The sequence below is a fragment of the Urocampus carinirostris genome, chromosome 15 (assembly GCF_059441175.1).
Source record: "Urocampus carinirostris isolate Australia breed hairy pipefish chromosome 15, RoL_Ucar_1.0, whole genome shotgun sequence".
Lineage (NCBI taxonomy): Eukaryota > Metazoa > Chordata > Actinopteri > Syngnathiformes > Syngnathidae > Urocampus > Urocampus carinirostris.
The window spans coordinates 4,104,265-4,111,196 of record NC_142363.1 but is presented as its reverse complement, the minus strand read 5'-3'; the positions used below and the strand labels follow the sequence as shown (position 1 = coordinate 4,111,196).

Sequence of the window (6,932 nt, the reverse complement as noted above, 5' to 3'; positions counted from 1 at the left end):
AGCGGTCTTTTTCTTTTCTATGCCCACATTTATGTCTAAAATGTTTGTTTTCTATTGTGTTCCAGAGTGGCTGTCCCATAAGCATGGACAGGTTGGACAGGAATGTTCCCATCCTGTGCTTATGGTTGGATGTGGAGTCAGAACTCATTCAGGACTTAAGGTTGAGCAAGAAGGTTATGTGGGCCCTGCAGGAGCTGCTAAAGAGGGAACAGGGCCATGGCTGGAGGTCCTGATCTACGTGTACTGGCTGGCCCACGCTCTGTCCTACCGTGTGGTGTCACGGGTCTTCAGGGTTCCCAGGTCCACCGTACAAAGAATTGTCCACAGTTAATATGGAATAAATTGCCCAAAAGCCATATTTTAGGCTCTTAAGTCAGACCCACATTTGCATTATGTGCTTTTCTGCATTACTATTCAATAAACATCTTCATTTTGAGTAACACCTTGGTGGTTTATTTCATAATGATGTGAGATACTGCGTGTGAACTATGTGACTGTTGGACAGAAAACAACTACAAATCACTCCAGCTTAAATAATACTTTACTTTCAGAAAAACAAACTCACATTGGGCCAAAATACATAATAGTAAATAAATAATGTGTCACAAATTTTAACAAAAATATACCAATACTTCCATGAAGCTGGAAAACACAAACTGGAACTTCATTGAGTTCTTAATAAAAAAAAATATTTTCCTTTTATAAAACAAAGGGAAACATTGCAGAGATGTCACTGTTCTGGAAATTTGTCCACGAGCTTCCCAAAAAGGACGGGAACCGCTCAGTTTTGGCCACAGTTTCTTCGAGACTTTTCCTCACTCCGGCAGACTCCACTTTCAAAAAGTCAAGGAGTGTATCGTGCTTCCTTTTTTTTTCTGGGTGATTTGGGGTTTGGCGCCGGATTAGAAGGTGCCAACGACGTGCCCGGTGGTGTGGATGGCGTGGTAGCTGTGATGGTGACCAGCTCTTCCACGGGACGTTCTACAATGGCCTTTAGGTTGGGTGGAAAAAACAAGAATTACTTAATGCTGATGTATTGTACAAAAACAACTGTGTATACGATGCTCAACTAGTTGATGTGAGACATGAAATTGACATGTTATTCTTATGGCTGTATGAGCCTTCTATTGGCCAGCATCACATATGCTTTAGAATTGTCTCCACATTTGGACAACATTTTGAGAAGGTAATTCGTTCACTTAATATGTGTTTACAGAGAAGACAGTGAACTATGTGATAGTAGTTTGTTTCAACTGTATTTCCACGTGAAATTCGGAGACATTACTCGTAATGCATGATGAAAACTAATGCATTCTGATCTCACATGAAAGAATCATATTGTAAATAAAACACGACACCCGAAATTGTGTGCAGTAAACAAGCGCTTATGTCCAGAACGGTATTCTGACTATGCTCCTTTAGCGACTGGCCATGTACATGAAAAGCACGACTCGTTTAAGATAAAAACAGGGATGGGCTGAACCGTGATTTTCTGCACAGTTATCCTACTTTACAGTTTGTAGCGTGAAGGTTTTTTTTTTGCCAGCTCCCTTGGTAGATTAGTGCACTTCGTAAAGTAGCAATTTTGCAATGTTCGTGTTTTAACGCGAAAATACGATTTTCTATTGCATTTACGTCTAACTAAGATATCTCAATACATTTTATTGCAAATACATGCGTGGTTGTGGAAAACTACTTACATTTGTGTGGTTCCCTTTCGGGCATGTTTGTTGATATTGAGAATTCGCAAAGCCTTCTGGGTAGTCACTTCGCTGCCAAGTGAGGTCGAGAGCCCCCTCGGTCTTGAAGTGGTTACGACTTGGTTTGAGGGCACTTCTGCCTCGGTCTTGAGAGTATCGGGACACACCCCATTTTCACGTGAACGCGCAAACCGAGTGACTAGGGCACATAGCGAGTGAAAGTGCGAAGAATGGGACGCAGCCTATATCTTCCGTTGGAGGAATCTTCCACACTAAACTGTGGAAATTTGGAGGCCTGTCTCACTGAGATAAAAGAGTGGATGTGTCAGGTTTAACCCAACAGATGTACAAAACCTATATACAAAAAGACACAAAGAATCGTGAGTATAACTTACTTGCAAGGAGAAATATCCATAGTCTACCCTATGGCAGTCTGCTGGATACTCTGAAATATTCTTATGCTCCTTGTCTATTTATTGTGTTGGAAGGCCCTAATTTACATAAGGTCTCCTCTGCTAAGGGAAGGGGAGTAACAAAACAAACAGTTGAGACCTGTTTATACGATAACATGTTATCTATAGCAAACAAAAACTAGGTGTGCCTGCGGTCAGAGGGGTCCCTTATCTGGCCGCAAATAAGGTGTTATCCTGTTTCCTCCTTCTTCAAACACAAGCAAGAAAGGCGCATTGTATGCAAAGAAGCTTGTGCAATAGTAGAATAACATCTTTAGAGTTTAAATCCATCAGGATGTCACTCAATTTCTTGCGTCTTAACTCTGAAAAGACTGAAATGTTAGTCATTGGTCCTTCTAAATGCCGGGACTTATTCTCAAAAACTGCTGTGAACATTGACAAATGTCACATCACACAGAGTGACTCAGTTAAAAATTTAGGTGTCATATTTGACCCTGATCTATCCTTTGAGATGCATGTAAAGCAAATTACTAGAACTGCCTTCTTCCATCTTCGCAACATTGCTAAAATCCGTTCAATACTGTCTCAGTCTGATGCGGAAACAATAATTCATGCATTTGTTACCTCTCGTCTCGATTACTGCAATGCACTACTCTCCGGTCTCCCGAAGTCCAGAATCAAGTCTCTTCAGCTAGTACAAAATGCCGCAGCGAGGCTCTTAACCAGGACAAAAAAGTACGATCACATAACACCGATTTTGGCTAACCTGCATTGGCTCCCAGTTAGCCAAAGATGTGACTTCAAAGTTCTCTTAGTATTGTACAAAATCATACATGGACTTGCTCCCTCTTATCTTTTAGATCTGATCTGCCACTATGTCCCGGTCCGAAGCCTACGATCTGAGAGTGCTGGTCTTCTGATGATCCCGAGAGCAAAGAAGTCTTCTGCTGGTTCGAGAGCGTTCTCCATCCGGGCACCGGTGCTGTGGAATGCTCTTCCCCCTGAGATTCGATCTGCAACCTCAGTGGAAATGTTTAAATCTAAACTTAAAACTCACTTCTACTCCATTGCATACGAATAACCTACTCCTCTTGTCGGTTGAAAATAGTTTGTGTAATATAGTGTAACAATCTGTGAAGCCCTTTGAGACTCTTCGTGATTTAGGGCTATACAAATAAAAATGACTTGACTTGACTTGACAAGTTGGGTGATGATGGGACTGATCCAACTTTTTGGAGTTATTCCATTAAAATATTTGTTTCAATAGCAAACAATACTAAAACTGATATATTTAGGTTGATTTGCAGGTCAGCAATTTAATTTCACTGGGCTTTTTGGGTGAAAAAACTCAAAAGTTGGGTAATTTTAATCAGGTTAGTATCCAGAGGGAAAACATATAAAAAACAAACAACCTAAAAGAGTGACTTTTTATTGGTCTAATTCTTAAACATGTTTAAATGACTATCAAGAGTTTCAGGCCATTATCAAACCCTTAAAAGTTAACTTTATAGTGCAGCTTGAGAGGAGATGCAGCCTGCTTAGCCTGTCCATCTCAAATATTTAACCAAGTCTTAGTCAAATGGTAACAGGACAGAAATTTGGCCTGACTCGGGGACTGAAATTGGTCTGCTTTTTAAATGTTTTTTCATTGTGTTCTGAAGTTGAAGTAAATTTGACTTAATACCCTTTTGGCAAGTGGATGACCCAGTTGGTTCAAACAACCCAAAAGTGTTATGGTTAAATAATTAACCCCCCAAAAAGTGGTCAATCCATTTTTAGAGTATAATTTTGCCTTACTAAGACTCTAAATGAAATATGTCTGGAAAGAACTGAAAATAGTGGCACTGGGTCCCGAGAAAATCTCAGAGGAAAACTACAACTTTTCATTTATCAAAAACCGTAAAGTTAAGATCATGCAAGTTGAGATCATGGAATTGGGTAGGTAGACCCAAATTGGACCCACATGATAAATTAGCCTCCTCCTGGAGCTGGGGAAACAAATCAAGAACTTTGCAGAGGTGAATCAGAACATTCTTTGAGTGGTCTGAGTGTGAAATCAACTCAAAGGCCCCTTCTGAAAAGGAGAGTCTGTAGGTGACTTCCAATACAATGGTTGGTTGTATCTGTGTACATCTTTGAGCAACGATGTACCCCAAGAAGGCGGCAGGCAAAGCTTAAACCTCGGACTTCCAAGCTCAGACCAAGACAGAATTCTCTAAGAGATGATGTAGAGCATTCTGGATGTAGTAAATCTACACCTGGGACAGAGAAAATTAAGATGTCATCCACAAAAACAAACGTGGAGAGGCTGTGCTTGTTCCCCAGTATGTCATTGATCAACGTTTGAAACACGGCAGGGGCATTGACAAATCCAAAGCGCATCACACAGAACTGCTAATTTCGGGTTGAGATGTTGAAAGTGGTCTTTCGCTTGTCTCTCCCCCTTTTAAAGTATTACGTTGGTAAGGTTTGGTGACAAAGCTAAAATAATGGCAGCTCAACTACCGATATGGTACAAAAAAGATGGTAGCCTCCCTTACTGTTAACGTCACTAAGACCAATAAAAAAAAATAAGGCCTCAGAGTCTCATCTATCTTCCCCAAATAGAAGAACCCCTCTCCAGCAAATGGAGAGAAGCCATTTATAGAAAAAAAGTGCTTATCTATCTCTTCTTTTTCAGGGGGAGGACAATGACTGATCAAGTATCCCTTTGAAAAAAGAATCGGCTGAAAACGTAATACTAAATACTTAAGAGCAAAGCAAAATTATGTGATATGGCGCTAGAAAACAGTTTTCTGCTCGTTTCCCCAAACAATCTTTTGGGGAAGAAAAAAATAAAAAAACATCCATCCATCCATCCATTATCTGCATCGCTTATCCTCAGTTGGGTTGCGGGGTGCTGGAGCCCATCCCAACTATCTTCGGGCAATGGGCAGGGGACACCCTGAACTGGTTGCCAGCCAGTCATAGGGGACACAGGGACCGACAATTCTAAAAAAATAAATAAATAAAGAATTTTAAATAAAAAACATAATAATTTGTTTACCTATTTAACAGGAAGAACTAGCTGAAAACATATAGCAAAATAAGAAAAAAGTGAACTAGCCAATGTTTTTTTTTTCTAATTTAAAGTATTAGAGGTGTAGTATGAAGTTTATTTCTTTATTTATTTAATTTATATTGGGTTCAAATGCAACATCAACGATTCTCAGTAAGGTAATGGTTCGGCACAGAACATGCATAAATAAACGTGAATTGCTGCTAGTGTTGTGAAAGACTGCGATAGAGCAGGAAACAAATACTATCAGTTTACAGTGAGACATAAAACTAAATAATGTTTTTTGGGTGGAAATATTAAATCAGATAAAACCACAAGCACTTTTTTTCAGGTTGTCATTGGCCTTCTGCAAGGTTCCCAGGACACTTGTCCTACATTGTCAAATGCCATTTTTTTGTCAAGCCCGGACGAAGTGTAGCCATTAGTATGGTTGACAGGTTAGTTCAACCACACTTGCTTTTCTGCACTCGTTGCATTTATCCGTGGTTGGCAAATGGGGGCAACCTATTCGTCAATAAACTAGGTTACCACCAATGATGATGGAATGAGTACATTTGCTTTTCACTATCATGCCATATTTTACCTCTATTAATTGACATATTTAGATGCAATACATTTTTGCAGGGGTAGCATTGCAAAAAGGACCAATGATACTCAAAATCCTCAAAGTCGAAACCTTTATTCTTTGATAAAATACCCTGTTATACATTATAACCAAATAACAAATTCTATTCACGGGCTCTATCATTTGTTTAGCAAATAAGTTTTCTGTACTTTAATATTAGAAGTCCCAGAAATTTTCTTACCCCCTCCAGAAGGGCCAGCGGACAGCCAAAAGGCTGCGATTTTCAAAACAAGAGCTCAACGGCCCATCTTGTCACCATTGTTCCGTAAATGTGGCAAGCTAGGGTTGTTCAAATTGAATGTTGTGGGTCTGGTATTGCTAGATGCATGAGAGCCAGTTGGTAAAAATATTACATATTTACTACACAATTATTACAAAATTAAATGTCAAATTTAGTGCTTTGAAACAGGGACCTAATCTATTACTTTTTCCTCATTCGGTTAAGAAAATAATACTATAGAAATACTACAGTAATATGATAAACAAATACTATTACATAAAAACTACAACCGAAATACAAAAAAAATTAACAACGGTAATACTACATACTAAAATGGAAATATTTCAACAGAAATACTAAAATAATACCACTAGCGTAATACTACAATACAAAAATACTCCTACATACATATTACAGGACAAATACAAAAAAAAACACTGCTACAGAAATATTACAACAGAAATACTACAAAAGTACAACTACAGTAATACTACAAAAATACTACGGATATACGGCAAAAATATCGTATGGAAATACTACAAAAATCAGACTGCAAAAAATACCACAAAATACAACTAGAGTAATACTACAAAAATACGGGCCAGTTACGCCCTCACCAAACATTCTTTTCTTAACATTAGAATGCAAAGGATCATTACTGAGTCGTGTTATTCACAAGCAGTTTCCCACATTTGCAGATCGATGGGAAACTAATCCAGTTAGTCGGGTGTGCTTTGGGCATTTATGTAAGAAAGGTATTTCTAGTGTTAAACTTTTTAACACTCCTATGAATTTTAATAAATTGAGGCTAAAGACACATTACAACTCAAGGAATTTAAAACGATACTAATGCATGTTGTGTATATTCTTACTCCCCATAAAAGTCATTGCTCACAACTTTATTTCAACAAATGCT

General features: G+C 38.6%; 1 long non-coding RNA gene across 1 annotated transcript; it reads right to left on the bottom strand.

Moving 5' to 3' along the window:
• Positions 1–523: 523 nt before the first annotated feature.
• On the bottom strand, positions 524–1,937 carry LOC148351361 (uncharacterized). The gene is made up of 2 exons (XR_015852943.1): positions 1,701–1,937; positions 524–991 (listed from the first exon to the last, which is right to left on the bottom strand). It is a non-coding gene; the product is annotated as an uncharacterized LOC148351361 (long non-coding RNA).
• Between the last annotated feature and the right edge of the window lie 4,995 nt (positions 1,938–6,932).